Here is a 26,205-nt window from a genome sequence, read left to right on the forward strand (position 1 = left end):
CCAGTTTTTGATTGAGTTGTTTCTCTGGTGTTGAGCTGCGTGAGCTACCTTTATATTTTGGAGATTAATCCTTTGTCAGTTGTTTCATTTGAATTATTTTCTCCCATTCTGAGGGTTGTCTTTTAATCTTGTTTATTGTTTCCTTTACTGTGCAAAAGCTTTTAAGTTTAATTAAGTCCCATTTGTTTCAGTTAAGTCGCTCAGTCATGTCTGACTCTTTGCAACCCCATGAACCACAGCACGCTAGGCCTCCCTGTCCATCACCAACTCCCAGAGTCCACCAAAACCCCTGTCTATTGAGTCAGTGATACCGTCCAACCATCTCATCCTCTGTCATCCCCTTCTCCTCCTGCTCTCGATCTTTCCCAGCATCAGAGTCTTCAAATGAGTCAGCTCTTCGCATCAGGTGGCCGAAGTATTGGAGTTTCAGCTTCAGCATCAGTCCTTCCAATGAATATTCAGGACTGATTTCCTTTAGGATGGATTGGTTGGGTCTCCTTGCAGTCCAAGGGACTCTCAAGAGTCTTCTCCAGCACCACAGTTCAAAGCATCAATTCTTCGGCGCTTAGCTTTCTTTATAGTCCACCTCTCACATCCACACATGACCAATGGAGAAACTATAGCCTTGATAGGATGGACCTTTGTGGACAACGTAATGTCTCTGCTTTTCAATATACTGTCTAGATTGATCATAACTTTCCTTTCAAGGAGTAAGTGTCTTTTCATTTCATGGCTGCAGTCACCATCTGCAGTGATTTTGGAGCCAAAAAAAATAAAGTCAGCCACTGTTTTCACTGTTTCCCCATCTATTTGTCATGAAGTGATGGGACCGGATGCCTGATCTTAGTTTTCTGAATGTTGAGCTTTAAGCCAACTTTTTCACTCTCCTTTTCACTTTCATCAAGAGGCTCTTTAGTTCTTTACTTTCCCATTTGTTTACTTTTGTTTTTATTTCCATTACTCTAGGAGGTATGTCAAAGAGGCTCTTGCTATGATGTATACAAAAGAGTGTACTGCCTATATTTTCCTCTAAGAGTTTTATATTTTCTGATCTTACATTTAAGTCTTTAACCCATTTTGAGTTTATTTTTGTGTATGGTATTTTCCCCGTTTTTAATTGGTCTTTTATTGTTCAGTTTTAGAAGTTATTTCTTTAAGTATATGTTAATCACCTATCAGATATGCAGTCAGCAAATATTTTCTCCCATTCTGTGTGATTTGCGGTTTAATAATTGGGTCACTCTCAGGCTTACTGTAAAGTTTGCCAAAATGCCTATTATTTTTTTTTTCTCTCCAAACATTGTCCTTTCTACAGTTCTGGCTTTCAGACTTTTCTTCTTCATTCTTTTGTGTGCATCAATTTAGCTCAGACTCAAATGAGTGGTGAAATTTTGCTACCCTTTGCTCACATCTGGTCATATAACAATAACATTGGACAGTATACTTATGATAGAAAAAAGGAAAAGAAGTCAGATATCTTTATAAATTTTATATAAGAGCTCATAGTTGCTATTAGAACAATCTCATTTTCTTCAGAACATTTTTTGTCAATGTACTATTCTTTGCAAGTGCAAAAATTTCATGAGCACATTTACTTGCATACTGTGTTTCATCAAAGCTGTTTTATAATATTTTTCATATAAAATTTTCTATTGCTTTCAATGGTTTCCTTAAGCTATATTTTCTCTAAAACATTTTTTAGCACATTATTTGTTGAGCTATTTGTATTCTCAGCCCCAGAATCTTGCTAGATATGAAGAAAAGAGCACAAAATGTAGTCTGTATTCTCAAGAAGTTATTGATCTTAAAAGAATTAGGGCATAATAAAAATGGAGATAAAATAAGCAAATAATATTTTTAAATACCCAATGTTGAACACAGTATGGTGTATGACAGAAGATGATATTTGAAGATAAATCTATGATTGCATTTCTGACATTGTCTCTTGTAATGTATCTACCCTTTGCATGGAACACTTTTGTTACCTTTATTGTATTAATGTGTAAAGTGAAGTTAACATTTTCATAATAAAATTTGGGTTTTATTACAAAGAGAAATTGCAGTGCACTTCATCTATTACATGTAAGGCATTAATGATACCAAACTGAATTCCATTCTCACTGATCATATTGAGTGGCTTTATTTAATTCCTGAAATTTTAACTTAATTACATTATATCAAAAGTTTCTTCACTTAAATCAGAATCTTGAACCACTTTGATGAACCTAAGTCAATTTATTTCTGTTTTTATCACATTACTTTAAGTTTTAAAGCATTTTTAAAAAATTTAGTATTTTAAAATTTTATTTTTTTGCTCAATATATTAACTTAGGAAACTATACAGAAATCTCAATATGTTATGAAAGTTATATTTTTTCCTTTCTTAATGAGAGACAGAATTAGATTTGCCAGTTTTAAATTAACATATTTCTTTTTCTTTCATCAAATTGCTTCAATAAGTATAAGTAATGTGACCTAGTTAAATATCCTTTTATCATAGAAAAAATATATATAATGTCAGCTGTATTATTGGTTATTTAAAGTGCAAATAAATAAATGAAGATTCTTTTGTCTGCAATCTAAATGCTCTTTTTTGAATTTATCATTACTTGTGATGTTAATTTATTTAAATTCTTATGAATCATATAACCTCAGTGAGAAATTTTTATTAGAAATATGATAATGGTATTGATCCATATTGGGATGTCAGACTTGGAATCTCTTTTATGGCTATGTCTAAATTAATTTGTTATGCAAATGTCTAACTTGACTAAATAAGTTTTCTGCTGCTTGAATTACATTAGCAATTGTTCTTCTAGACATGGCTTCAGAGTAAAGATGTGGAATCAGTACAGCAAGTTTGACAAATTCTGTGTATTCTCACCGTTAAGAAAGAAATGGATTGTCAGAAGTAGAATTAGAACAAGAATCTTACTCCAAAGTTTCCATTGGCAAAATAAAAGTGTTTGGGGGAGGAAGTATATTTTATAGCTTCATGACAGCTGCCTATCTGTTTGTTGGTTGTTATTTTGGGATCAGTGCAAGAATTAAATGAACATTCCCTTGAAAATTTAATATTGTTCCCCAAAAATTCTTCATAGAGTATTGCCATTTTCTTGAATAATGCAATATTTCACATTTTCAATTTACTCTGTGTTTACTCTATGTTTATTATGTTCTGTGTATTAATGAAATTGCACTATCATTATATTTGTATTAATATAGTGTCAGGCACTCTTTGCTGGCTAGCCACTTGTTATAGCTGGAAATAGTCTTTTGAAGTCCATGAGCTTGTTACTTCATAATTATCTATGTTTAACAATTAATTTGACTAATAAATAAAATGCTTAAACCCAGGGACATAAATATTTAAACCCACTATTGTTAAAATTATACTTCAGTGGCAATATTATAGGGCTTCCCTGATAAAGAATCCACCTGCAATGCAAGAGACTCAGATTTGATCCCTGGGTCAGGAAGATCCCCTGGAGAAGGCAATGTTAAAGATCAAATCAGGGAAAACTAGACTGGGATGTTCAGGCTCACTGTCTGAGTCAAGGAGCAAAGTCAAAGACAACTTGATTCTCACTCGTCATGGATAAGATGCCTGATAGATCCGAAAAAATAAGATCATTGCCAGGTGTTTCAGAAATTCTGAGCTTCAGCTTTCAGATGTCACCTTTCTTATCTCACTTCACTTGTCAACAGGAAACATAGTCCTTTTCCATTTTCACATCATGTTTGTCAATAAGTTCATGATGAATGATTACATGAAACATAAACTGACCTGAGATTTGCATTCTACTTCAGTCAACTATCTTGTATCAGGCAGCTACCAAACACCTTCGCAGACTGCTTTATGTCTTACCTTTCCTGACTTTCCAGGCTGCAGATTTTTTACAGTTTAGAAATGAACACAGCATCTACTTCCCTCACAACATCTGTAAAATTGGCCCCTCTTAATGAGACTTACGGGGGCCTGTATATAACATAAATTAATCACAAATACCACACACACACACACACACACACCACATACATATGCACTCTCTAGGATATTTAGACCCCTTTGATGAAGTTTCTTTCCTTTCTAGTTCTGTGTCTCTCTAAGACTCTAGTATCTGATCCCTGGAAGAGTTATCCTTGCTGCTCTGATTAGTGAGATGTTTCATTATCTTTCCTCTTTATAGAGTCAAGTCCCCTAATTCAAACTCCGTACTCGATTTGCCAGTCCCCTTCAGGCCGCCGTAACAGAGTCGATAGACTGAGTTGCTGCAATAACAGAAGTTTACTTTCCTACAGTTCTTCAGGCTAGAAGTCCAAAATCAAGACATCAGCATGGTTAGTTTCTGCTTAGTGCTGTGCCCTGATATAGACCGCCGCCTCCTCACTTGTCCTCACAAGGTGAGGAGAGACAAAGTAAGCTCTTTGGTGTCTTTTGGGGAACAACACTAATCCCATAATGAAGATCCCACCTTTATGATCTCATCTAAACCAAATTATCTCTCCAAACATCCTTATATTGGGGATTAGGACTTCAGCATGATGTTGAGAGAGGATAGTCCATAACACCAACATGGATCTTTTCCTCTAGGATAGAAGTTGGAATGTCTATTCTCCTCAGGGTGAAAATAGTTCTATCCTGTTTAAAAAAGAGACAACAGGCTCTCAATGGAGTCAGTTATGCTAAGCCCACATCACCAAACCACGACTTAATACCTAGTTTACATCTTCAGTCTCTTCAGGAGTAGAATCTTAAACCAATCTGGAATTACTTGGTCAACACTAGTAAGGTAACTGGCCTGATAGTCCCCTCAAAATAGGTGACTTTGCCTGAAACAATTTACTCTTTACTAATAACTCCTTTGTTTCACCCCCTCTGCCTATAAGTCTTTCATTTTGAACAGCTCTTCAGAGCATCTGTCTCCTTGTTGGGATTATGCACAATTGAAAAAAGCCCATAAAATCTTTAAAACTTCCTCAGTTGATTTTTTTTTTAAATCCCTTGTGATTGTGCTTACTTGCTCAGTCATATCCAACTCTTTGTGACCCCATGGACTGCATCCCTCCAGGCTCCTCTGTTCATGGGGATTCTCCTGGCAAGAATACCAGAGTGGGTTGCCAATGCTCTTCTCCAGGGGATCTTTCCAACCCAGGAACTGAACTCAGGTCTCCCGCATTGCAGGCGGATTCTTGACTGACTGAGGCACCAGGGAAAAGACACTCTTTTAATTTGACCATCTTCTCATAACTTCTGCCACTACACCTAGGATAAACTTTTAGAATATGTTTCTTTCTCATTGGCCCAATTTGCAAAGCCTGAGGCATTCAGTTCAGAATACCACCGAGGGTTGACTTTCACACAAATGTGTTCCTCTATCTACTCTCAACTGCCATGAGACAACTCCATTTTCAATTTTTGCCATTGTCCAGTGGCTGCTTCAACTTTCCTATGGATAACTTCTGATAAAGGATACATAAATTACAAAGATAAAAATCTTTCTACAATGAAGGAAACTCTTTATTATGCAGAGCAATTTAAGTCTATTGTCTCAAAGCTCTGCTTTCAATAATAGAATCTTCAATTTATCTCTGAATAACAAAGAGGCCCATTAGAGTGATTTTTGTAAAAACAAAGTGATGATTTGATAAAACATAAATATAGCTCTCTGTTAGAAAAACAGAAAGACATGTCAAAGCTTAAGGCTTGCTTCCCACTCCTTTCTAGGTTTTATGGTTTCCTAATGAGAGTGCTCATTATTAGAGACCCATTAAATCCAGTGGACAGAATTTTTCTTTAATTATTGCATATAAATTAATATTTTCTTTCTAGTGACAAAATGATATATGATCACACATACTTTGTCTATTATTTAGTTTAAGTATGTAGCAGGATAAAATTTTCTTCATGATTATTTCTTTTCCACTGAACATGCCTTCAACTCTTCCTTTTAAGCTTGTGATTTCTCCTCTTTCTCAGGTTTATTGAATCAGAAAAGTCATTGATAACTAATATAAATAACCCTTTAATATCCATCATGGATATTATGCTGGCAAAACAGTAGTATAGAAATTGTTATTCTCAATTAAACTTATTAACCAGGGGGGAGAGAGAGAAAGAGTGAGTGAGTGTGTGTGTGCGTACACACACACACGCATACTCAGTCTTTTCCAGCTCTTTGAGACCCCAGGGATTGTTGCTCAACTGTAGCCCAACAGGCTCCTCTGCCCATAACATTTTTTAGGCAAGAACACTGGAGTGGGTTGCTGTTTCCTCCTCCAAGTGATCTTCCTGACTCAGGGACTTAACCCTTGTCTCTTACATCTCCTGCATTGGGAGGCAGATTCTTAACTTCTGCGCTGCCTGGGAAACCCCAATATTATGCTTAGAAACCAGGAAATGATTCTCCTAGGATAACAGAAATAAAATGAGGAGAGGCTGCCAGCCATTTTTAAGTCAAAGCTCTGGGGAAGTAATCATACAGTTGCATAATGAGGTGAAATAGAAAGGACATTTGTAAAGGTATCAAGTGGTTGTCTTGCTCTACCTGAAGTAGCTTCTGTGAGATGAATAAGGGCTGCCATAGCAACTACCACTGTGATTACATCAGTTACAAAGAATATGAGAAATGAAGGAGTTTTTCCAGCCTAGAATGGAGAACAAAGAGAACCAGAGGTGAAGCATCCCACCCTCACCTATATGAAGGTGTTTCACATAGTCTTGTTATCATTTAAACACCCAACCCCATCAAGGTAGGTGTCAGGCAACTGGATAAAGTTCCAGTAACAACAAACAGCTTGAGATGAACTGGGGATAGAACCAAAAAGAACAAATAGCGGAGAGGAGATTAATCAGAGGTCAGATTGTACAAGGTGACAACGTAGGTCATTTTTTAAAATTTAAGAATTACCAAAATACCAAGAGGAGGCTACAAAATGGGTTTACACACAAATGTGACATAACCAGGTATCTATTTGCAGTTCATCCCTACTGGCCCTATACCCTATTAACAGTGGAGAGTACAGAGCAGTACTTGTAACTAACAGCTAAAGAAAGTATTAGAAGGCTATCTAGTCATTCCAGCAAGGAATAACAAAGTTTGTAATCAAGGACAACAGCAAATAGAAAGAAACAATAGGACTTTGAGTGTATTAGAAAGTCAAAGTGACAGGATTTGATGAATAACTGGATATTGGGAGTTCAGTGAAATAAATTTTCAAGGGTGACTCCCAGGTTCCTCAATACAGAATAGCATGTATAGTGGAAGAGGAAATGATTTAGGTGGAAAGTTTATAAATTTGGACACAGGGATTACACAGAGCCTTATGGTCTTGTACAGACTTTGTCTTCCATACCATTAGAAGTTTCAAAGCAAAAATTTTACTGCATAAGTAAAACAGGTGTCTTAGTTCATTTCGGCTCTGAAAATAAACTGCCATAGGCTGAGTGGCTTAACAAGTAAGAGAAATTTGTTTCTCACAGAGAGGTGAGGAAGCCCAGCATCAATGTGCTGGCAGGGTCAGTTTCTAGTGAGGCCTCACTTCCTGGTTCACAGATGACATCTTCCTGCTGGATCCTCACATGACTGAAGAGATGAGGGAGTTTTCTAGTGTATCTTTTAAAAAGACACTAACCCCATTCATGAGGGCTTCACCCTCATGACCTAATCACCTCTCAAAGGCTCCTCTAACCTGCAAATATCTTCACACTAGAGCTGAGATTTCAACATGTGAATTTAGATGGTGTGAGAACATGAACTTTCAGACTGTAGTAACAGACAAGGAAGACTTTATTCAAGGCAATAAGGGAGAAAGGTCAGAACTCAGACTGAGCTTAACTCACTAAAATAAAGGGCTAGATGGTTTTTAAGGTATGTGGGTAGAGGATGAGTGCAGGGAAATCACAGTCCCCTTGTATTTGCTAGCTGTCCTTACCCAAAGAAGGAGTTACCATTCTCACATCTTCGTGACATGAAATAGCCTTACTACTTGGAACAAGGTGCCCATTGAAGTTAGAAGTTAGGCTCCTACTCTTCCACAGAAACTGAAAGATTTGGGAGCTATCCTCCTGCCAATGCAAGAATCCTCCTGCCAATGCAGAAGACTCAAGAGGCACTGGTTTGATCCTCAGTGAGGAAAATCCCCTGGAGTAGGAAATGGCAACCCACTCCAATCTTCTTGCCATGGAGAATCCCATGGACAGAGGAGCCTGGTGGGCTACAGTCCATGGGATCACAAAGAGTTGGACATGATTGTGCAACTCAACATGCACACACATAGTTGATTTAAAAATGTTATGTTAGTTTCTGCTGTATAACAAAGTGAATCAGTTGCACATATACATACATCCACTCTTTCTTAGATTCTCTTTTCCATATAGATCATTACAGGGTGTTGAGTACAGTTCCCTGTTCTATACTGTAGGTCCTTGCTAGTTACCTATCTTTGTCTATGGTAGTATGTATATGTCTATCCCAGTCTCCCAATGTCCCCCCTCTTTCCCTTTGGTAACCATTAGTTTCTTTTCTACATCTGTGACTCTATTTCTGTTTTGTAAATAAGTTCATTTGTACAACATTTTTTATATTTAACAAATAAGCAATATCATGTAATATTCATCTTTGACTTCACTCAGAATGACATCCATCTATGTTGCTATAAATGGCATTATTTCATTTTTATGACTGAGCTATATTCCATTGTATTTATGTACCACCTCTTCTTTATCTGTTCCTCTGTCCATTGACATTTATGTTGCTTCCATATCATGGCTATTGTAAATAATACTGCAATGAAAATTAGGGTACATGCATCTTTTCAAATTATGATTTTCTTCAGGTATATGCCCAGGAGTGGGATTGTAGGATCATATGATAGTTCTAGTTTTCGTTTTTTAAGGAACCTTCATACTATTCCCCATAGTGGCGGTACCAGTTTACATTCCCACCAACAGTGTACAAGGTTTCACATTTCTCCATACCTTCTCCAGCATTTATTTTTTGTATATATTTTTATCATGGCCATGTTGACCAGTGTGAGGTGACACTTCATTGTAGTATTGATTTACATTTTGATAATAGCCAAAATATACTAATAGCTAATGCAGTGCAATATTCATAACAAAAAACCAAAAAATCCCAAACAACCCAATCAAAAAAAAAAACAAAACAGCAGAAGATCAAAATAGACATTTCTCCAAAGATGATTTACAGATAATCAAAAAACACATGAAAATATGTTCAACATCACTAATTATCAGGGAAATGCAAATCAAAAATACACTGAGGTAGAAACAGGCTTTTAATAAATAGATTAATATATCAAAGTGGCAGAGAAAGAATTTACAGTGATGTTTTCTAAATCAAACACTACAATATAAAAAATAAATAAATAAGACTCCTAGGCTTAAAATGAAGCTTGTCTAAAGTTTCGTCAAACTGAGGGCAAGTTTAGGCCCTCTTGGTCAAAGGCAAGTGTAGATGCAGAGGAGCTTTAGGTTTAAAGATGGGATTTCCTTCTTTATTCAGTATTTATCATGCTATGTCTGATTTATTGGTTCATTATAATTAGTAGGGTCATTCACAGGTTTCACCTCCCTTTATAAAGAACTGAATATGCGTACTATACTCCTATTGAAACATTTTTCTTTTCTGCATGCTCGCAATATTAATATATAGGACTGGGGACTCTCTCATGCTAGATTTTATGCATGACACACACTTCAGAGCAATCCTTTCTTTTTATGAAGTCTTTGCATTTTTCTGCAGTAACTGCATTGTAAAGAGGTCTCCCTATTTACTTTTTCTTTAGAAATAAGTATATACTGGCAAAAACATACACATTACATATATATACATATGTATATATATACAATATACATGACAAATATATATTCATAATTATGAAGACATAGTTTCATAATTAAAAATTAGCATTTAGCTTATAGATAAAGGAGAGCACTCATCTCATATTGGTCAATGAAAGGCATATTGAATGTTCCAATAAGTGACAGAGGGATGAAAGAAAAACTAGAATTTTATTAGTCAATATATACTTAAGATATAAAATTTTAGGTGTAAATGTAACTAGCACTATGTATTTTTTTTTCTAACCCATCAGCTCAGTTCAGTTCAGTCGCTCAGTTGTGTCCGACTCTTTGCGACCCCGTGAATCACAGTAAGCCAGGCCTCCCTGTCCATAAGGAGAAATAAATATGTTACTGGCATCAGGAAAGTACAAATCACATACTTTTTTGTATACTGTAAATATTCCTGATAAGATCAACGGTTGCAGCACAATGCTATTTGGTTTCATTTCAGATGCTCGACAGATGTTTGTTTCATGAATACTGCATTGGGTAGTGCCGATACAAAACATTTCCATGACCTAAACAAGTTCGATGAAAACTCACATAGTCACGTTAGCAGATGCAACATAAACATAGAAGAACAAAGAGAGAATAAAACTGAAGTTTAATTGGATTCATAATGTGAAAGTAATTATGTTTTAAACTTTGAAATTATTAGGAAATCATGGAGAAGAGATGTATTCATGGGGTTACATAAAACTGAAAATTTTCACAGTGAAGTATCACTGAAAAAATAGACTTGGAAAAACCACTAATGTTAGTGTGTTAAAAGTTTACATGTAAAAAAACAAAAGTTAACATGTGTACAAATTTATGGGTGAATAATATATGTACAGAAATATTTATACAAGGAAAATTATAATCTCATGATTATAGTCAATTATGATGTCACATTTATAATAATAACAATAACATAAACGTTATGAGAAGTAGAAAGAACAAATTCATGTAAAATGAACGAAGACGATACTTAGAGACAACTGTAAATTAAAGCACGCATAATTGAGGGAGGATTTTAGCAATATTAGTCATCTGATCAATGGAAAAGTACTCAACCACTATTTTTTAAAGACATAAATTCTACTCCTAGCAATTTACCTTTAGGAAATAATTTCATAAGTTATAAAATTGTATATGTACAAGAATGTTTATGACAGGATTTTTTACTGCAAATAATTGGGATTATTCTGCCTATGCAACAACTAGGAACTTGGAGGTAAATTGTTTCAACAATTTATGGAGGATATAAAGCAACATAATAAATAAAATCCAAAAGTCTGTATCTGCTGTGTTTACAACTGTGTAAAATTATGGGACTATATAAGCAACAATAGTAAGAGAACAGTGGGATAAAAAGGAACGTTCATAGGTTAGTGGGATTTATTAAAAATAGATGACAATGATGATGATTGTTACTATCTATTCCAATGATATTTATTGAATGTTTAGGTTACTTCATGGTTGGCATAGTGCTGATTATTTTATATTCATTAGCTTAATTAATCCTTCTAATAACCTGAAGAAGTAGCTATTATCATTCTTCATTTTACAAATGAGAAAACTGTGTCTCAGGTTCTGCTTCTGGTCCAGTGACACTCAGCGGAAAATTACAGAGCTCAATGTCTAACCCGGATCTCACTTGCTAAAATGTTAATTGTGCAATATAAGACAACAGACACAATGAAAAATGTTCCATATCCAAGAACTTTGTTGCCATCACATATACAAGGCCTATTTATGCATTAAATACATTAATAAATTGATCTTTATTTCTGTGTATTAAACTTGATGTAACAGACTATTCTTTGTGTGCTCCAAACATCCTTAGTAGATGTAAGCACCAGTTGATGAAAAGCTTCATGATTTAAGTCTAAAACTTTGTGTCATTAGGCCTCTCATCTCTTCTCCAAACACAGTAACATTTTAGGGGATATTTTAAAATTAGTAAATGATGCCCAGAAAGAATGATATAAAAATCTGTAGCATATGAGAACACCACTTGTGGGTTCTCAAAAGGGCATTAAATAATCTTGCAGGAAGTGAACTCCCTGACTTACTAATGGATATGACAGAGGTCAAATTACAGTTTACACTTCTGCCCCTCTTAAGAGAGGATTAACTCTTATAACATTAACTTCTCTTTATCATCCACAAGGATATGTCATTCCCTAATTGTTAATAGTGAAACCTTTCTCAACTAAGTCAAATACTTCTTGAGAATAAGAATAAAACAGTAATTGCATTAGTTTTCTATCACTGCCATACACATCACTAGCAATTTAGCAACTTGGAAAACAAATTTATCTTACAGGGTCTGTAGCTCAGAAGTCCACATGGACTCAGCAAGTATTACAAGGCTGAAATCAAGCAGACAGCAAGGCTCTGTTTGTTACTGGAGTCAGAAGAGAGTGAGTTCCTCACAACTATAGGACCAAGGTCTCAACTTGCTTTTCTTACTGTTGCCCAAGGGTCATTATCAGCTTTTAGAGGCTGCCTACATTGTCTCACACCTCCTTCCCTTCAATGCCATCAATGTTAAGGTGAATCCTTCTCACGCTTCTAATTTGCCTCACCTCTCTCTCATCTCCCCTTTGCCTCTGTTCTCTGAATTTGTCTACCTCCACTATGTTTCCATTTTTAAATGTTCATGTGATTGCTTTGGGCCTAGTGGATTATCCTGGATAAACTTCTATCTTAAAATTAGCTAATTAGCAACTTCATTCCATCTGCACAGTGTCTACACAGCAGTACCTCGATCTGTGTTTGATTCAGTAACCAGGGGATGGAAATTTTAGAGTAACATCTTATAGAATTCTGCCTATTACTGTAATCTAAAAGATTCATCCTGGTTCGTTTTTCTGTTGATAAATCCAAGTCATGTTTTTGGTTGAGCTAAGTTAAAATAATCTTTGAACTACACTATCAGAAATCTTAATACATGATATCCAAAAATAACTCTAGAAACAGGTGAATTATTAAGCAGTTGAGAAAGTTTGATCACTTTCATTTGAAGTTCTAATTACATTTGTATCTCCTGTTATTCTTCAGTTACATGACTTTGCTTTTGTTCCATTGATCTCTAAATCTACAACAAAGACATCTCAAATTAAATATAGTGTTAGAAAGACCTTGACTATCTTAATTAAAAGGAAATTACAGAATTACTTGAGCACTTCATTTAACAATGCTGTTTCCTTTTCCTCATCATAGATAGGTAATTGACTTTATATATGTTTAACATAATCAAATAGCTACTTGAATCTTCTTCAGTGCCTAAGTGCACTCTTAACTGCTAGGGTTGATTTGGTTTCATTGTATCGCCTCCCCCTTGGAGAGACCACATTATCTCACAGGAACATACAAAAGTGCTATGAAAACACATCTTGCTAGGACTAAGAGTATTTTGGCTTAAAATATCCACTTATCCTATTTACTGTCTATTGCATGGATTGCAATGCTGGCCCTTGGTATGAATCTGTAGTTCGCTTTTCAATGTAGCAGAAATTCCAAGTAAATTGAAGTCTTTACCTTATTCTAGATAGGAAGATCAGCCATAATGTTAATTTTCTGTGTCCCATTGCAGCACCTCTGCCTCTCTCCCATTCCCCCATATACATTGTGGAAAAGGCCAAACAAGAATGACAATCTTTAATCATCATATTTTAATTCTAGCCTGTTTTCTTTAAAAGAATGATTAGAAGGCAAAATATAATTCCTCCCCTCCAAGACAATTATTAGTTTCATTAGTATACTCTAATGTGGTGTCATTTAAAAAATTGGATTCTCCCATGTTCAATCAGTAATGAATTCTAGAAAAAAATGAGCTAAATTCATCAGCCTTGTTAATCCACTAAAATCCTCTAAGACAGGCAGGGACACAGTTCTAAACACTTTACTTACATTTTGATCGAAATACATTGTCAAGCCATAGATCTAATCTACAAAGTTTACAATGAATGCCTCCTTTTAAATCAATACAACTGGATAGTGTGTGACTTTTTGACACAATCACTTCAGAAGTTGCAAACTCTGTCCTTGCCTCAAATGACTTTTTCAGCTTTATCCCTTTCTTCTATCATCTGTTATCTTTTTACCTTTTCATACTGTTCATGGGGTTCTCAAGGAAAGAATACTGAAGTGGTCTGCCATTCTCTTCTCCAGTAGAATAATTTCAGAGGAATAACTCCAAGAAGAATGAAGAGATGGAGCCAAAGTAAAAACAGTGCCCAGTTGTGGATGTGATTGGTGATGGAAGTAAAGTCCGATGCTGTAAAGAACAATATTGCATAGGGACCTGGAATGTTAGGTTCATGAATCAAGGCAAATTGGAAGTGGTCAAACAGGAGATGGCAAGTGTGAACATCAATATTTTAGGAATCAGCAAACTAAATGGACTACAATGTATGAGTTTAACTCAGATGACCATTATATCTACAATGTGGGCAGGAATCCCTTAGAAGAAATGGAGTAGCCATCATGGTCAACAAAAGAGTCCGAAATGCAGTACTTGGATGCAATCTCAAAAGTGACAGAATGATTTCTGTTCATTTCCAAGGAGAACCATTCCATATCACACTAATCCAAGTCTATGCCCCAAACTTAATGCTGAAGAAGCTGAAGTTGAACAGTTCTATGAAGACTTATAAGACCTTCTAGAACTAACAACCAAAAAAGATGTGTTTTTCATTACAGGGAACTGGAATGCAAAAGTAGGAAGTCAAGAGATACCTGGAGTAACAGATGAATTTGGCCTTGGAGTACAAAATGAAGCAGGGCAAAGGTTAACAGAGTTTTGCCAACAGAACACACTGGTCAAACACCCTCTTCCAACAACACAAGTGAAGACTACATATGAACATTATCAGATGGTCGATACTGAAATCAGGTTGATTATATTTGCAGCCAAAGATGGAGAAGCTCTATACAGTCAGCAAAAACAAGACTGGGAGCTGACTGTGGCTCAGATCATGAACTCCTTATTGCCAAATTCAGACTTAAATTGAAGCAAGTAGGGAAAACCACTAGACCATTCAGGTATGACCTAAATCAAATCCCTTATGATTATACAGTGGAAGTGACAAATAGATTCCAGGGACTAGATCTGATAGACAGAGTGCCTGGAGAACTATGGATGGAGGTTCATGACATTGTACAGGAGGCAGGGATCAAGACCATCCCCAAGAAAAAGAAATGCAAACAGGCAAAATGGTTGTCTGAGGAAGCTTTACAAATAGCTGAGAAAAGGGAAGCTAAAGGAAAAGGAGAAAAAGAAAGATATGCCCATCTGAACACAGAGTTCCAAAGAAGAGCAAGGAGAGATAAGAAAGATTTCCTCAGTGTTCATTGCAAAGAAATAGAGGAAAACAATAGAATGGGAAACACCAGAGATCACTTCAAGAAGATTAGACCTACCAAGGGAAAATTTCATGCAAAGATGGGTATGATAAAGGACAGAAATGGTATGGACCTAACAGAAGCAGAATTTATTAAGAGTTGGCAATAATGCACAGATGAACTATACAAAAAAGATCCTCATGACCCAGATAACCATGATGGTGTGATCACTCACCTAGAGTCAGACATCCTGGAATGTGAAGTCATGTGGGCCTTAGGAAGCACTGCTACAAGCAAAGCTAGTGGAGGTGGTGGAATTCCCACTGAGTGATTTCAAGGCCTAAAAGATGATGCTGTGAAAGTGCTGCACTAAATTTGGAAAACTCAACAGTGGACATGGTTTGGCAAAGGTCGATTTTCTTTCCAATCCAAAGAAAGGCAGTGCCAAGGAATGTTCAAACTATCATACAATTGCACTTATCTCACAGGCTAGCAAATAATGATCAAAATTCTCCAAGCCAGGCTTCAACAGTATGTGAAACCATGAATTTCCAGATGTTCAAGCTGGATTTAGAAAAGAGATCAAATTGTCAACATCCATTGGATCATCCAAAAAGCAAAAGAATTCAAAAAAAAATATCTACTTCTTCTTTATTGACTATACCAAAGCCTTTGCCTGTGTGGATCACAACAAACTGTGGAAAATTCTGAAAGAGAAGGGAATACCAGATCACCTGACCTGCCTCCTGAGAAATCTGTATGCAAGTCAAGAAGCAACAGTTAGAACTGGACAAGGAACAGACTATTTTCAAATCGGGAAAGCAGTACACCAAGACTGTATATTGTCACTAAGCTTGTTTAGCTTATATGCAGAGTATATCATGTGAAATGCCAGGCTGAATGAAGCACAAGCTGGAATCAACATTGCTGAGGGAAATATCAATAACCTCAGATATGCAGATGACACCACCCTCATGGCAGAAAGCGAAGAAGAAATAACAAGCCTCTTGATGAAAGTGAAAGAGGAGACTGACAAAGCTGGCTTAACACTCAACATTCAAAAAACAAAGATCATGGCATCCGGTCCTATCACTTCATGGCAAATAGGGAAAAATGGAAACAGTGAGAGACTTTATTTTTCTGGGCTCCAAAATCACTGCAGATGGTGACTGCAGCCATGAAATTAAAAGATGCTTACTCCTTGGAAGAAAAGTTATGACTAACCTAGACAACATATTAAAAAGCAGAGACATTACTTTGCCAACAAAGGTCCATCTAGTCAAACTATGGTTTTTCCAATAGTCATGCATGGATGTGAGGGTTGGACTCTAAAGAAAGCTGAGCACCAAAGAATTGATGCTTTTGAACTGTGGTGTTGGAGAAGATTCTTGAGAGTCCAAGGGAGATCCAACCAGTCCATCCAAAAGGAAGTCAGTCCTTAATAGTCATTGGAAGGACTGATGCTGAAGTTGAAACTCCAGTACTTTGACCACCTGATACAAAGAACTGACTCACTGGAAAAAATTCTGATCCTGGGTAAGATTGAAGGCAGGATGAGATGGGGACGATAGAGGATGAGATGGTTGGATGGCATCACCAACTCAATGGACATGAGTTTGAGTAGACTCCAGGAGTTGATGATGGACAGGGAAGCCTGGCATGCTGCAGTCCATGGGGTCACAAAGAATCAGACACCACTGAGCAACCAAACTGAACTGAACTGATATGGGTGAAAGAAACACTATATAACCTATAGTGGACTATTTAAATATATTATACCTGGCCTCTTTCTTTAGATATTTTAGTGCACTCTGTTAACTGTCTCTTTCTCACTTGATTGAAGTTATTAGAGGATTTTTACTGTGCCAGGCTTTGCCTATTTATCACCTAACCTCTATATGACTTTGCTTTTACATTTCCCTCCTACCTCTTCTTTAACTGTGGAACATCATCTCTACAGACACTCAGAATTGCTTATACACATGCCTATGTTCTTATCTTAAAAAAAAAAGCAGCTTTTCTTTACCTATTTTAGCTACAACCATATTTTTTCTCTTTACTGTGACATCTCTCAGAAAATTGGTCTAAATTTAATTGATTTAATTATTACTTCTTCTTCTGATGGTTTTCTAAATATATTCTCATGCCCATCAACCCATATATATATATTTTAATCTGTTAAAAGTGACCTTCATAGGTAGAGCAGCTAATTTCATACCTTTATTACCTTTAAAACACTAGCATTTGGTCTGGCCAGCTCTTGAAAATTTGTACTCCCTGGCTTTCATAAAGTTGCAATATTTTAGTTCTCAAATATCATTAGCAACTTGAGTATTGACTTATACCAAGACTTTATCACTTCTATGATATTTCTATGTCCTCAGACTTGCCATGTAACTTAAATCATTTCTTTACCATATTTTCATGCTTCATGTTACCTTCTACTTTGAATAATAAACTTCTCATGTACAGAATGTGTATGCAACATAAATTATTATTTCAAATGTATTTGACATATGATAAACTGGGAGGGAGAGCTCTTCCTTAGATTTCAATGTTAATTGGTAAACTTAGAAGGACTAATATAGCTCAAAAAATTGGATGGATGTTAAAGCCACTGGATCAAAGCTTGAAGAGGACCGGGATATTTATACCACCAGAAGATATCTCACCATATGTTATTTACAGATTACAAACAAGAAGATGTCAACTTCTGAGTGGAGAAACCCAGCAGACATCCTCTTAACCAACAATCAATGTTAACATCACAGTAACAGGACACAGTGGCATCAAGTGTCTCTTAACAGTAAGAATAACCATCTATTTATTATGTGGTTTACTAATGAAAATGGAAAATCTTAATCTAATCAGATGGAAAATTTGATAAACTAGTTTCAATTCGTAACAGTTCTAGAGTAAATGAAACTAGAAATAACTTCCATGTTGAGACAAACTTAGCTGTAAAATATCAGAGCATACTTATAAATTATAATATTAAGGAAATAAATTGTACAATGTGGGAGGAGCCTTCTTTAGAAAGTTTGATCAAGAATTCTCTCTTCAAAAATTTCGTGTGAATTGAGCTGGTTTGAGTGTAACCCAGGCTTGTGAAGAGTTTGGTGCTTTATGTTTCAACTCTTTCCCCTCCCCTCATTTACTGCCTCCATCATTTTACCTTTTCTATACTTTCATATGATTGGAATCATACAGTATGTAGCTTTTTTGACTGACTTCATTCACTTAAAATTGTAGATTTATGATTCACCCTGGTTTTTTCAAGGCTGAATATGGCTCCCTTTAGTCTTTAATAATATTTCATTATATAGGTGTATCAGAGATTGTTCATCTATTGAAAGAAATCATAACATTGCTATAAAAATTTACAGGCAGATGGACATATATTTTCAAATCAATTAGGTAAATATCTAAGAACATGATTATTGGACTGTAATTAAGAGTACTCTAGCTCTCCAAGACCCTCAGACTGTTTTCCCAACTGGTTATACCATTAGTGATGGATGAGTTTCAGTTGCTTTTCAAAAGTAACAATGATATTGTAAGCTTTAAAAATTTGTTAGTATCATTTTAATAGACGTGTTGTAGTATCTCATTGTTTTAGCCCCTTTTTGAAATAAGGCTTTTTTAGAACCCAGCTGCACCATTTATTTTTGTATTGTCTGTGGTTCTTTTCATGACATAATGGCACAGCTTAGTAATAGTGAAAGAGTTGCATATGATCCACAAAGACTAACTGGCCCCTTACAGAAAATTTTGCGGACTTTTGTGTTAAACTAATTATATAAAAAGTCATAAATTGAAAAATTAATTATAGTCATTTCTAAAACTATTCTTTGGATTTTTAAATTATATATATTTTCATAGCTTCCAATAAAATTAAAAATTATACAATTAATTTTTTTATTAAACCCTGAACAGTATAATGAATTACTGTGAACTTTCATAGAGAATATTCTACAGATAAAATTAACTCTCCTTTTTGTCCTGATATGACTTAGCATATTTGGAAAACAGAAAATTAAGTGAATATAAATTTTATGAAGGGATGTAGCATGAAGTACTTAAAAGAAAAATAGAAAATGGAGGAACCAATATGTTTTAATTGTATTGATAACATATGCCAGAATTTGTAAGCAATAGCTCCATTTATTTTTAAAAGTAATCCCATTATACAGTTAGTATTTTATTGCTACTTATGAAAAAAGGGGCAATCATAAAATTTTACAAAAATAGAGAATTACTAATAAATGGAAAATTGAAGATTTGTCCATATGCCTAAATGATAATAAAATTCTCTGTGTTTTAAGCGATGCTCATTATAAAATATCACATCATCAGAAAAAAAAAATCATCAAAGTCCTTCTTAATAATTAGCTGAATCTGCCACTAACAGGCGGTGATAATGATAACACTCTATCAAGGTCACTATTTCTCTTATCAAAATTTTGGGTGAGTTTGGGGAATGTTCCTTAACATCTATGTAGATTGTTACTCCAGCTGTTTCTTGACTTTGTGCTTTTGCATTCTAGTTCCCTATAATGAAAAGGACATCTTTTTTGGTTGTTAGTTCTAAAAGGTCTTGAAGGTCTTCATAGAATTGTTCAGCTTCAGCTTTTTCAGCGTTACTGGTTGGGGCATAGGCTTGGATTACCATGATATTGAATAGTTTGCCTTGGAAACAAAGAGAGATCATCTGTCATTTTTGAGATTGCATCCAAGTACTGCATTTCAGACTCTTTTGTTGACTATGATGGCTACTCCAATTCTTCTAGGGATTCTTGCCTACAATAGTAGATATAATGGTCATCTGAGTTAAATTCACCCATTCCAGTCCATTTTAATTCACTAATTCCTAAAATGTCAACAGTCACTTTTGCCATCTTCTGTGTGACCACTTCCAGTTTACCTTGATTTATGGACCTAACCTTCCAGGTTCCTCTGCAATATTGCTCTTTACAGCATCAGACCTTGCTTCCATCACCAGTCACATCCACAACTGGATGTTGGTTTTGCTTTGCCTCCATATCTTCATTCTTTCTGGAGTTGTTTCTCCACTGATCTCCAGTAGTGTATTGGGCACCTACTGACCTGGGGTGTTCATCTTTCAGTGTCCTATCTTTTTGCCTTTTCATACTGTTCATGGGGTTCTCAAGGTGAGAATACTGAAGTGGTTTATCATTCCCTTCTCCAGTGGACCACGTTTTGTCAGACCTCTTCACTATGACCCGTCCATCTTGGGTGGCCCTACATGGCATGGATCATAATTTCATTGAGTTAGACAAGGCTGTCTTCATGTGATTAGATTAGTTAGTTTTCTGTGATTGTGGTTTTCAGACTGTCTGCCCTTTGATGGAGAAAGATAAGAGGCTAATGGAAGCTTCCTGATGGGAGAGACTGACTGAGGGAGAAACTGACTGAGAATCCCTTGGACTGCGAGGATATCCAACCAGTCCATCCTAAAGGAGATCAGTCCCGAGTACTCATTGGAAGGACTGAGGTTGAAACTGAAACTCCGATACTTTGGCTGCCTGATGTGAAGAGCTGACTCTTTTGAAAAGACCCTGATGCTGGGAAAGATTGAAGGCAGGAGGAGAAGGGGATGACAGAGGATGAGATGATTGGATAGCATCACCGACCCAATGAACATGTGTTTGAGTAAAATCCGGGAGTTGGCGATGGAGAGAGAGGCCTGGCGTGCTGCAGTCCATGGGGTCGCAAAGAGTCAGACACAACTGAGCAACTGAACTGAACTGACGTAGATTGTATTTACCAAAAACTGCAATATGGAAGCTTTGATATTGTGAACATATATATGTGCATGTGTGTGTATAATCTATATGGCTGGTATTTTTGGAAAAGCAGATTGCTCAAGTAGCTTCCAAATAGTGAGTCAAAGTGCCACAGCCATGAACTCAGGATAGAATATCTATTTTAAAAAACAAAATGTAGCCCTCTAAAAATATAAGTAATGTGACTTGGCCATGGACCTCTAGGGTATACAAAAGTTTCCATTTTTAGCACCTGAGAACTTTGTTTATCTGGAGGAAAAACTTTAGATATACTGGTTTTAGAAATCAACATTGAAAACAGATATGTTTTTTATGTAGTAACTATATAAATGGTCATCAAGATTTAGAGTACCACAAATATTTAACTGTTCCAATTGTCACACTTGCCATTTAAGAGTCACATTAAAATTGGGTAGAATAAATCAGAAATACAGGCAGCAGCAATCTTTCTTAACAGAAGACTGGCTTAACTAAGCTTACCACCAACATACCATCTGTTATACATCTCTTCTTAGATTAAGACACAATAGACTTAAACATATGGACTGTAGGTTGTGAAGAAGAAAGGTTTTTGAACATGTTAGCTTTCTTTTTTGGATTTATGTTTTGTTTTGCTTTTAATTGTTGTGATGTTTTGTTTTTCAACAATGTATGTTTTCATTCCTCTGGGGATAATTTAAATATCATCCTGATTAAAGGATAAATGGAACCACATTCCTTTTAAATGTTATTTTGTTTCCTAATTTAAGACTGGATAATAAATGTTAGAAGTAGCTAAAATTTGCAGAGACATTTTTCTGCCCCCAACTCTTCAGAGTGAAGTTTAATATGTTTACACCATTGCTATGGGAACAAACATTATCCTCATTATTTTGTATCATTTCCCTCTTCACCTAAGAGATCACAGATCCAAGCACACAGATGAGCTCTTGTACAGCCATACTGTATTGCCCTGCATGCAATAAAACAGCAGTAATAATGAAGATACTATCTAATATTCACTTTGTGTTTACTGTGTGTTACATGTTGCTCTAAGTCCCCTATAACCATTAATTTTCTTAAAAGTATATATGCTGGGCATTATTATTATAAGAACTTAATTTTATAAATGATAAATGGGAAGAAATAAAGACACTAGGTCTTTGAACAAGAAGATTAAAAACTACCCTGAAGTACTGAAATAAATCAATTCATTTCAAAATAGTCTAAGATCAAAATAAAACTTCATGCCAATTTGAATAATACAATTCTTAGCCTCTATATAATAACTTGAGTTATTAAGTTTTTAAAAGTTGTATTGAGGCATAGTTTATTTACCTTGTGTTCATTTCTGCTGTCCAGCAAAGTGATTCAGTTTTTTATATATATATATATATATATATATATATATATATGTATATATACACACACATATATACATATTATACATATATACATACATATATAATATATGTGTGCATATATATGCATATACACACATATATACATAGATGCATACATATATACTTATATATATTATTTTACATATTCATTTCCATTATGGTTTATCATAGAATATTGAATATAGTTCCTTGTGCTGTATAGTATGACCTTGTTGTTTATCCATCCTATATATAATAGTTTGTATCTGCTAACCCCAAACTCCCAAACTCTCCCTCCTCCACCCCACTTCCCCTTGGCAACCACAGTCTGTTGTCTATATCTGTTTTGTAGATACTTTCATTTGTGTTATATTTTAGAGTCCACATGTAAGTGATATCATATGCTATTTGCCTTTCTCTTTCTGATTTTCATTGCTTAGCATGATAATCTCCAGTTCCACCCATGTTGCTTCAAATGGCATATATTTCATTCTTTGTGTGTCTGAGTAATATTCCATTCTCTGGGTGTGTGTGTACACACACACACACACACACACATACACACTCTATCTTCTTTATTCATCCTACTGATGGACATTGATGTTGTTTCCATGTCTTGGCTATTGTAAATAGTGCTTCTATAAACACTAGGCTGCATGCATCTTTTTGAATTATAGTTTTGTCTGGATATATGCCCAGAAATGGGATTACTGGATCATATGGCAAACATTTATTATGTTTTATTATCATATTTAACATTATATTCCAAGTTCAAATTAAGAACAATTATTACTTGACCTGATACTTAAATATTATACTTTTCTGTCTGTTCTTGAGCTAGATATTTGTATCCAAATGAAGCTACATTTTATGGATCTATGTAAAAAGAAAGACTAGGATGAAATTCATCACTGCACTCTTTAGTCTGTCCAGTTAGGAAAAAATCAGCAATTTGATTACTGAATTGTTTCTTTCTCATCATTTTTTACCACAAACACAAGTGACTGCTTGTAAAGTATTCTTGTCAATATTTCCTATCATTTCTGATGCAAATCTAGTCATGACAGTTTCTTGTTACTAGTTTGTATGTCTGCGTACCCGAACAGCTTTCACAAAGTTAATTCTGCCTTTCAGTCAAATAGGACAAGAGAAAGACACATTCCTGGAGACCCAGAACAGAAGAAGTGAGAGAATGAAAAAGTGAAAAAGACATGCAACATCAAATTCAAAAGACATGGAAAGCTTTCTTGTTCAGAACATCGATTCCTGTCTGTCAGATTTAAACTAGTGCCTCTGTCTAAAACACCTAACATGTAGAAAAGCCAACAGGATGGAAATAGCAAGAGCGTTAAAGCATGAGAATTTATATCACTATGAAGAATTTGAACACCCAAAAAAGGCTCAAACTTTAGATTGGACACAGGAGTCAGTTTTCTCATTTTTTAGTATTGGTACTAAGAAACAGTTTTTTAATATTTGGACTTTGATTTCTGCCTCTGCAAACTGAAAATGATAATTATATATGCCACATAATATTTGCCATGTAGACTTTTTTCTTTCCAGTTTAATTGAGATATAATTGACACACAGCACTGAATAAGTTACTGTGTACAGGATAATGATTTGACTTAATCACACCATGAAGTGATTACCAAAATAAGTGTAGTGAGCATCCAGCATCTCATATAGATACAAAATAAAAGAAAAAATTTTTGTCTTCTGCTGAGAACCCTTAGGATTTACTCCTTCCACAACTTTGTAACATAGAGCACTGCTGATTATAGTAATCATGTTGTACATTACATTCTTAGTATATATTTATCTTATAAATGAAAGTTTGTGGCTTTTGATAATCTTTTTCCAGTTTCCCTACCCCCACCCCCTGCCTCTGGTAAAATATATCTCTTCTATAAGTATGTTGTTCTTGAAATATAAGTAGCCTACAATACTATGTTAGTCCCTGGCTCACAACATAATGAGTCTATATTTCTGTACATTACAAAACAATCACCAAGATAACTCTAGTTACCATCTGTCTTTATACAAAGATGTTGCAATATCACTGACTACCTTTTCCACTCTGTACACTTCATCCCGTGACTCATTTGCTTTGTTACTGGAAGTTTCTACCTCTTAATTTCCCTAATCTCTTTCACTCACTGAGTACCCAATATAATAATCACAAGCCTTCTTAAAAGTCAAAGAGGGAAGCAGAAGAAGGGAATCAAAGTGAGTTATGATCACAGAAGCATGTTCAGGGAGATGTAACTTTGACTTTGAAAGTGGAGGAAGGAGACTAACCTCCAAGGAATGTAGCTGTCTGCTGGGAGCTGAAAAACACAGGGGAATAGAATCTCCTCTAGAGTCTCCAGTAAAGAACGCCAGGACAGTTGATACTTTGAGTTCTTCTGACATTAAGAACAGTATTTTCTCTGCTTTAGAGAAGTTAGGAGGTTGCCCCAAGAGAGACCCATGGTGAATGAAGCAAGAAGTCTTATGGTTTCACTACACAGTCTCTGACTTTGAGACAGAAACTGCCATGTAGGTTAAATTAATTCATGCAAGCAGAATACTTACAATATTTTCTTACATTGAATAAGTATACAATAAATATTGTTTATTAGCCGCATTGTTATTTTGGAGGGGTTCAAAAATATTTTTGAAAGAAATGATGAGTCATTAGAGTGACAATGAAGCAGAGTATGTGAGTAAAAGAAATCCTGTGTCTAATTCAGTATTTTTAATCTTATGGAATTTAGAAAAGTTGCTATAATTTCATTTAGACTTAGAACTAATATAAATTAAGGATTTCACTTAAACAAGAATTTACGTAAGTTACAACTGAAACTTTTAATTGAGTTCATAAAATGTTTTGATACTATCACCAATTTAGTGTTCTGAAAGACTGAATGTAGAAAAGATTTTTAACAATTATTTATGCTTTAATAACTGCAAAAGTTTGATTCTTAAAAGACTAAATAGGATGCTTCTCTATTGGTAAGGTTTCAAATAAATAAATGACATATCAGTTGTCTCCTGTTGGTTTCTACAATGAAAGTCTGCATGAACATAGTTTCAAAGGGATCATAAGTAAGTGGTAACAGCTATGAATATGCTAGTATACTTTGTATTTTACATTTTGTTTGTGGAGGAAGTATGTTCAATTGTTAGGATTTCACACTTAAGGGCCAGATAGCAATAAGTTTTGCCACTTAACAGCTCTGTTATTCACACAGAGGAATTTATTTAAGCCCTGAAAAGCTAATAAAAATGTAGATATCTAATAGCATCCAGATCAATGAACTGTTTGAGGATTGAATTATAGAATTCAAAGAATGTGCCTATATCACATCTGATTTATAATCATTTATTGTTTTTGTAACAGCTTAACCATTAAAAAGCCTTTTTTCCTTTTTCAAAGAGAAGGAGCATTATCCAATCAAAATATGGCTTCCTCCTGCCTGAAGGAGAATTAGAATCGATTTACTAAAAATGTAAAAGAAAAAGAGACAATGTTAGAATTTTGACATCTAAATAGGGTGTTGCATCAAATTAATAAAGAAGAAGATTTGGCAAGAGAAACTATTTTGTAATGCCTTTATTTTTTCTTTTGTGACATCAAATACCCAGGTCTTAAGAGCTGTTCATTGAATTTTATCAGACAGAAGATAGGAGTAAATCCTTCTTTTTACGGTCTGGGTTTTTGAAGAAGAGGAAATTGAAGGCAAATGTCTTCAGCTGTGCTTCCATTATGAACCTCTGGAAAGAGAGTTCACTTCCATATGTGTGTGGCTAGCCAGATTCATGCTGAACACCCAGGGATAAATCCGCAATG

This window comes from Cervus canadensis, chromosome 9 (genome assembly GCF_019320065.1).
Source record: "Cervus canadensis isolate Bull #8, Minnesota chromosome 9, ASM1932006v1, whole genome shotgun sequence".
Lineage (NCBI taxonomy): Eukaryota > Metazoa > Chordata > Mammalia > Artiodactyla > Cervidae > Cervus > Cervus canadensis.